Raw genomic sequence first — 8,491 nt, forward strand, 5'->3', positions numbered from 1 at the left:
GGGGGGAGGGCAGGTGTCACAGGCAGAGCAGTGTGCAGCCACCCTTGCAGTGCAGGTTGTTGGTCCTGTACCCCCCTTTATGAAACCCTGGATCTGCCCATGAGGACAGCGCCCTACCCACCTAGGGGAGAATGCGTTTCTCTCACTCTGTCCTGGTCAAACTTGCAGCTGGTATAAAATACTGAAACATTAACTGGAACAGAGAATGTGAGAAAAAGAACAACTCCTTAGGCATGGATGCATGGACAAGTTACTGGAAGGTAAATGAGTGTGGGGTTTTACAATGCCTCACCTACTCCATGGTAGCTTCCCATGTGCAAACTCTTTTAATGAACTAGCCTTGCCCACTGCCTTGGAACTTAGCTGGGAAGGGAAGGATTTAAATTCCACTTCTTGATCCAAAGAATAGTTAAATATTCATTTAGTATATTAGTATTAAGTATTAGTAGCTAAAGCAGTAGAGGTGCACCAATACATGAGTCCATATTGTATCGGCACTGATAAAAGGAAACTTGACATTATCAGCAATCGACTTTTTTTGGCTCATGTGGCCAATAACGTTGCTGATAAATGCCACTTGCATGGGTACAGCCACAGCATGCACATGTCCAGCAGTGCAGCCCAGCAGCTTGAAGCACAGCGTCCAGCTGGTAAGTCTGTTGGAGGGGAAAAGGGGTGGGGGAGGGAAGGGGCATGCAGGCAGGGGCAGACTGAGGCCCCCACAGTGAGGGAGCGAGTGGGGCTGAGTCAGGGGCAGGGGCAGTCACTGCCCAGCCAGGGCAGGGTAGGGTGTGGGACCAAGCATCCGGTCTGGGAGACATGGGGGGCATGTGCCCCCCAGATCTGTGCACAGGGTAAGGGCAGACTGCCACTGCAGGCTGGGGGTGGTACTTGGTCTTCCCAGCAGGGGGTTTCGTAGTTGGCAAGGTTGGAAGGGACCTGAGCAGATCATCAAATCTTACCGCCTGCCATGGGCAGGAAAGAATGCTGGGGTCAAATGACCCTGGCTAGGTGAATGTCTAGCAACCTTTTGAAGACCCTCAGGATAGAAGCGAGCACCACTTCCCTTGGAAGTTGGTTCCAGATGCTAGCTGCCCTGACTGTGAAGTAGCGCCTCCTGATATCTAGCCTGAATCTACTCTCTGTCAACTTATGGCCATTACTCCTTCTTACTACCAGTAGTTGGGCTGGGGCTGGGGCTGCGCTCGGGGCAGGTGACAGTGGTGCTGGGAGGGGGGCTATGGGGTGGGCTATAACCACCACAAAATTCACCATAGCCTCCCCCAAGCCCCCCCTCCCAGCACTGCCCTGGCCCAACCCCACTGCCAGGAAGAGCCTGGTGCCACTCCTGGCCCCAGCAGCAGCCCACCTTTGCCCCAGGCACAGATCCAGGGGGGCCTATGAACTGCCATGCCTCCCCTGGAGGTGCACACAGCAGCAGGGGCTGCCCCCCCACCCCTGCATTTCCCAGACCAGCCACTCATGGCTCTGTCCCATGACCCATCCGGCTGGGCAGTGCCTACCCCTGCCCCAGACCCACGCCCTCCCTCACTGGGGTGGGGCCCTCAATCTGCCAGTTCACGTCCTTTCCTTTCCCATGCCCCTTCCCTCCAACAGACTTACCAGCAGGATGCTGCTCTCGAAGCTGCTGGGCTTGCCTATCAGCAATCGGATCAATTTTGGCCAATATAGCTGGTTAATAATTGGCCATCGGTATCAGCCCAAAAAATCTTTATTGGTGCACCTTTATAAAGTAGTAGTAGTAGTATTAGTCACTAAGTAGTCATGTAGCTTTAGTATTCCAGAGCCTCACTTCTTTAAGTAGTGATCGCACCTAATGTATACACAATACCAAATGCAGAACGTTTGTCCAAGTAAGCACCGATATGGAGCAGCCAATCTGCAGCTTTAGTAGACCCTTTAAAGGTAGCATAAGAGGCAGCCTCCTCCATCTCCACACCCCCAACCCCCCTCCGACATGCACACGGCTAACAGCTGCAGGATGCTAGGATGTGCAGTTGCTGATTAATAGCACCGGTGTATTTCAAACATTCCATTTATAGGAGAAGGGGAGACTGAGTTTTGCAAAATTACCCACGCAGTTAAAAACAACAATAAAAAATCCAGCAGCATTCCTCTTCTGTTCTATATCAAAACTATTTCCCATGGGCAGCCCTTAATGAAGCTCTCCAAGTAGGTCTGTGCTCTATCTGAACACCTGCACTGCCCTCTCAAAGAGAGATGTCTGTTTAGTCCATCTTTCTATTAAATACTATTACCAAAGCAAGCCTGCACATCCCACTCTCTGATCTGCTCAGTAATGACAGGTTGCAGGCTCACCCAACAGCCTGTCTCCAAAGACAAGCTTTCCTCAGAAATGTTTTGATTTGTACCTTTGTGTTTAATATTAAACATCCAGATGTTACCTGGTTAATTAACTAGAGAAGCAAAAGATGACATGTCATGCACACAATTTGACCCCCCCCATCCTTATCCCCTTATATTCCCATATTCTTCCAACCCCCACTCACACAGCAAGCCTAGACTGGTGGGTCATTATTTGGGGTTCAGAGATCTGAGCGAGGAATTGCTTCATAGCCTAGGGGACTGCATTCATAACTGTTGCTTGTCCCCGATAGGTTTGGCTATTTATGTGCAGTTGTGTACCGCTGTTTTCAAATCAGTGAAGACAACATAATACATGACACGGAAAAAACAATAAACCCAAACTATAACATTCATGAAACACTGCCAAAACTTCAGAGGGCAGTTTATTATTGAAAGGATAACTTTCCCCTGCAGGATCTAGATCCATCCATTGTTAAGTACAAGAGTCAGAAAGCAGCTCATTGGAAACTGACTACAAATACAGTAGAGAACTCATTGGAAACTGACTATAAATACAAGTAAAATTGACCTGGCCATTTCTCCTGACAGAGCTGAGAGAAATGCAAAGAAAAAAACCCAAAATATAACAACTGGAAGGGAAAAATTTATAAAATTATTTACAATGTAATTTGTTGATGTTACAGTTTACAAAGTTATTTACCAATGTTACAATTTACAATGTTATTTACCAATGTAAGATTTTAATGCTAGCATGGGTAAGGACATTTACAATTCATGCTGGCACTGTGGAGAACAATCACATCCTCCTGCTCCAAAAGCCCTGAATGTTTGAGCTAAAGGAGAATCTCCAAAGACTGTTCAGAGCAAAGCTTTCCAACTTTTAAGTGGCTGGGGGCTGCAAGCTGCACTCTGTGGTCTGCACCAACAGGGAGCTGTGCTACTGTGAGCCACAGGTCCCAGGGGTGTCTCCTCCCTGCTGCCCTGGAGTGACGGCAGCTTCCCCCTTCCCCTCCACTACATCACACGGGCAGCCTCCCTGCACTGTGTGCATTCGCAACCCCCACCTCAGCTTCCCAACAATGGGCTTCCCTGGTGCACTTTGCTGCCCTGCACCCTGGGGCACAGGCAAGCAGGAAAAGCCAAAGGAAGAGAGAGGAAGCAGCAGGAGCTGGGGGAGGAGGGGGGCAGGAATCCAGGGGCCACAGTTTAATCCCCTCAGGGGCCAGCTCATGGGCTGCTACTTGAACAGCCCTAGTCAACAGTATCTAGCCCTTGACATACAGTTGACCAGTTCTTCATTCCCTGGCATAGAAGGCAATATCTCTTCCACACACATGCACACCTCTATAGTCATTTTCAGCAGACTGTATTCATTTCAGATTGCATTACCTAAACCATATTTTGAAGCACAACACAATAATCCTTCATGTGAATTTGGTCCAAATGCCGTATCTATCAAATCCCTTTATCCAGACTTGCAGTCTTTCATTGAAAGTGCTAGCAAATTCAGGGATTTGCCCAGAGCCACACAAGAAGCCAGTTTCATAGATTTAGGGTTGGAAGGGACCTAGTAGATCTTCTAGCCCGACCCCCTGCCAGGGCGGGAGAACAAACCAAAAAAAAACAAACCCCAAAACAAGAAACGGGACTCAAATGAGTCCAGCCAGGTAGGCATCCAGCCTCTTCTTAAAGACCCCCAGGGTAGGGGCCAGCACCACTTCCCTTGGAACTTGGTTCCAGCTCCTAGCCGCCCTAACTGTGAAGTAGTTTTTGCGGATGTCCAATCTATACCTCCTCTCCATCAACTTGTGCCCATTACTCCTTGTTATGCCAGCGGGTGCTAGGGGAAACAGCGCCTCCCCCAAACCCTTCTGGTCCCCCCTAGTGAGTCTATAGACGGTCACCAGGTCCCCCCTCAGCCTTCTCTTGTGGAGGCTGAATAGGTTCAGGTTCACCAGTGCCGGTGTCAAGCATCAGGACTAGATTTTGGGAGCTCCTGATTGTCAGTTCAGTGCTTCAGCTTTCCCTGTCTTTCAAAGCAGGACTACTGTGTAAAGGCTGTTCTTCAATGCTTAGTCCAGTTTTAAATGTCCCACATAGCCATTTTGTCATTTTGGGAGGAAAGGGAAGAGGGTGTGACTACTCCACAAGCTACAGTCTCCCACTGACATTGTTTGCTTGCCTTTACTTAGTTTCTTCCTTCTGCAATAACTCCTACACTCGCTTTTATCCACCATCAGAAAACATCTTTGCTACAGCACCCCTCCTCCCACCAGCTGCCCAAGCAGTGATATTAATCTGGGAGAGGCTGGGGAGACAGTAAGTAGGTGGAAAACATTGATGCTTTGAAGGTATGAGGGAAGGTGATTTAATAGGCATGTATATGGCTTAATTAACTTTTTTAAAAAGTGTGAAGTCCACTGAAATCTACAAGTGAAAGCATAATGAAGATAAACCAACAACCCAGCGATTCAGATTCCCCCTGGAAGCTGAAATTGCCTGGGTAAGCCTGACTTAAGGTAAGCACAAAGAGATTCATTTTTCTAGGATACTTTACAGAGGGTTAGGGGAAAGGCAGAATCTCAGTAGTGCTCACAAACTCAGTTACTGAGTCTTCCAAAGTGATAAAAATATTCCCATTATGGTTTGGAACCAGATAAACAGGCTCTCTGATGAGTTAAAAGCAATGTGCCTGATATGACAAAAACCCAGATAAAAATCCAAAAGGAATGGAAGAGAATTTTTTTCCTGAGATGTTAATTGTCAGAATCTCAGGGTGCATCTACAGTGCAGTCAATGGTGTAAACATTACCTTTCCAGGCAACCTATAACCCATTGGGTGGATCTGGTCCACAGTGCTGTTCTATCTGGCTCGTGGATGTGGGGCTCTAATACCAGTTGCTTTCCCCACACCAGTGAGGAAAGAAGTAGTGGCAGTGGTAGTTTTCCCTACATAGTGGTGAGAAATGGTGGCAACCAGGTCCTAGCACCCAACACCTGCCTCCGACTTGAACTGGGTCACCCGCAGCCTAAAAAGATAGGTGACTTTTGGTATAAACCTATCCAAATGAGCTAGCTTGGGAAGTGGAGACACAGCAGCCCATAGCTCACCACTGCTTGCCATCCCAGTTTTACCCTAGCTTCTCAGGCAGCTTTTCCTTCTAAGAGCCCACAACTGTCTCATTGCACAACTATAAAACTGTCTTTGCTGCTAACCTGGGGCCTGATTCCTCTGTAATTAATGCTGACGTAATAAAGAGTAACTACACTGAAGTCAATAGCTGCACTAGCATCAATCTGGTATGAGGGAGTGGAATAGAGTACCTCAAGTTCTATAAAAGGAACTGGTCCAAACTATCTTTGTATTAATATGCATGGGTGAAGCCAGGATTTAGAAAACATGGCTGTAGCTGATGCCCCTGGTGCTGCCCCTCAGACCATGGGGGAGGGGGGGAGGGGTCACATGCAGCTGGACTCCCTGAGCCAGCAGGGGACATTGGAGGGAAGGGAGATCAGGTGGGGAGCAGGGGAAGGAAAGAGGAACCCACCCACTGTGGCTGCCAAAGCTGCTGTCCCTAGCTGAGCCTGGCACCTGCACCAGTGCTTCCTGCAGTCCATGGCTGGAGTAGAGCAGGAGCAGATCTGGGACTCCCCTATTCAGCAGGGTATAGTGGAAGGTATGTCTGTTCTTCTGGCACCTGGTCCTTGCCCAGCCCTTTCATGTCTCCCATCAGCCAGGGGCTCCATTTGCCAGAAGCAGTTGCATGGGGTAGTGGGCTCAGCCCAAAACAGAAGCAGCTGGCAGGTTCTCTCTACCCCCCAGTGGAGAGCAGAGGCAGGAAGAAGGAACCCTTCTGCCACTGCCCCAGCTGAGCCAGACATCCTGCCCAGCTGCTCCCCAAAGCCTTTGGCTAGAGCAGGGCAGAAGCAGCCCTGGGACTCCCACCACAGTCCCGGGTCAGTCAGGGATAGTGGCAGATGTGTTCACTCTTCTTGGTCCTGCTCTGTGCTTAGCTCTCCCAGGTGTCCCTGCCAGCCCGGGGGCTCCAGCAGCATCTCAAGAAGCTAACCTTAACAGGACAGTGTTACCCAACATAGCTTGAGCACCCTGTACTCCACTGGGGAACAGGTGTGGGCTCCAGCTGCTGTGGCTAGGGCATGCCCTTCTCTTACCCTGCTTACAGAACCTCCCTGCCCTGCCACGGGCTCATGCTTCCCCCTGTCTAGTGCCCCCTCCAAACCTGCTCCTTGTGTTCACACCTCACTCACCCTCTCCCCCTTAGATATGCTACGGTCACCCAGCAGAGCCAGTGCTGCAGCAGCCCCAGCTGTGCTAAGTTACAATGCTGCTTCAGCTGTCAGACAGTCCATACAACATTCCATCCCCACCTCAGCCCCGTTCTTCCCAGAGGGTAGAAGCAGCTCTCTACAACCAGCAATGAGTCCACAAAAGCCCGAGGGAATTGCACTAGCTCCCCCACAGCCATCCTCATTGGCAGCCCAAAAAGGAACTGGGACCCTTGTCCCTATAATGGCAGCAAGAATCAAAAAGGAGTACGACTGCACCACTGCACCCTCCCATAGATCTGCCCTAGGTAATACCCCAACTTATTCCCCTCTCCCCCTCCTTAACCTTATGCCTGACATAGAAAGGATTAAAAAGAAAGTCTGCTGGAGGTAAGACAGCAGACCCATTAGCATTTTGATAGCTTTCCACAACATGTATAGCAAAAAGTCTTTAAAATTCATTGCACTGAGATTAATCCTTCAAGTACAGCATTTCCTCCTCAGCTTGAGGCAACCACCAAGTTTTTCCGTTCTTTAATACCTTGATAAAAGGCTCCAAGGAGCTGCCAGGCTGAAACACACTCAGGAAAGGCAGAGGCCTGTGGTTCAAGAAAGGCAGGCCACCTCCTGTCAAAGGCTGTGTGCAGCAGCTTGGCTTTAATTAACAAACAACTACAGGGCAATCCGATTAAAGTTGTATGGTTCTTCCCAGACACTGCAGAACCGTGGGAGACAGACTGGCAACCGTGCCTCACAGGTCAAGATGCACACATAGACAGCCTTCTTTTCAGAGGTGTTGAACCTACACAGCTTCAGTGACTTCAAATGAAGTTATGAATTCTCTGGACCTTTGACAAGCACTTCCTAAAAGCCTGAGGCACTGGAAATTGTGGGTGCTTGAAATCTAATGGGTAGGGGTCTACCGCACTCAAGGATTTTGTGGGCAGATCATGGGGCTGGCCACCATCTTGCCAGGCTGAGCATGGTGGGCCCCCACCCTATGCCTTTGATTGGCCGAGGGGCCCCAACAGACCTGTCCCTCCCCACAGATTGCCACATGGCCTGAAACTGCACTTTAATTACCATGATTAAGCCCAGGAAAGCCATTAATCCATGTGTTATAAAGTGTGGATTAATAGTTTCCCTGGGCTTAATCAGGTAATTAAGCTGTAGTTTCAGGCCATCCCCAAGCAGCGGGCTCCATGATTTTGGTCAGCTCCTAGAAAGAAAAAAAAGTGTACATTGACCCCAGCTGACTTTCTGCCCTTCGGGCAGGGAGCTGGACTCAATCTCTTGAGGTCCCTTCCAGCCCTAATGTCTATGAAAACTATGAAATGTACCAGCAAACAGAGAAAAGGGAGGGAAACCCTGCAGTCTTGGAGCAAGGGGGAAAGGTGGATGAGGAGAGGGCAGAAGGGGTGGAGTGGAGCTACTGGCAGCAAGAGGCACGGCAGCTGTAGGCAGTTACTTGCGGAGCCCAATGTTTTACCCAGAGCACATTCAAATTTGCAGTTTCCGCAAAAATGTGAAATGCAAACTCAGTAGGTCCCTAGTGATGGGGCCAAGGGCTTGAATTTCCCTTCAAAAACTTCAGCAGTCCCTGAATGTTTTAAAATGTAAAAATTGGCACAGGTACCCTTTATTGTGGTGATGGGTATATTCAAAATGCTCGTGTAATAAAGCATCATGTTATTTGATAGCAGCAAAGCAGCAAATGTGCCCTATCGTTTCATAGATTTCATAGACATTAAGGCTGGAAGGGACCTCGAAGATCATCAAGTCCAGCCCCCTGCCCCAAGGGCAGGAAGTCAGCTAGGGTCAAAGGATCCCAGCAAGATAAGCATCCAACTGTTTT

General features: G+C 49.1%; 1 protein-coding gene across 6 annotated transcripts in view; it reads right to left on the minus strand.

The window, feature by feature from the left end:
- The window catches only part of TSPAN18 (tetraspanin 18), a 268,022-nt gene that overhangs the window by 229,799 nt on the left and 29,732 nt on the right, over window positions 1-8,491 (minus strand). The window contains exon 1 of one of the 6 annotated variants that reach the window (XM_019519349.1): window positions 1,624-1,756. The exons of the other annotated variants lie outside the window; for them this stretch is intronic. The gene's annotated coding sequence lies outside the window, so the exon portion shown is untranslated. Of the gene's footprint in view, window positions 1-1,623; window positions 1,757-8,491 lie in introns of those variants that run through there. 6 annotated transcript variants of the gene reach the window in all.

The sequence above is a fragment of the Gavialis gangeticus genome, unplaced genomic scaffold (assembly GCF_001723915.1).
Source record: "Gavialis gangeticus isolate Ggan-Ray unplaced genomic scaffold, GavGan_comp1, whole genome shotgun sequence".
Lineage (NCBI taxonomy): Eukaryota > Metazoa > Chordata > Crocodylia > Gavialidae > Gavialis > Gavialis gangeticus.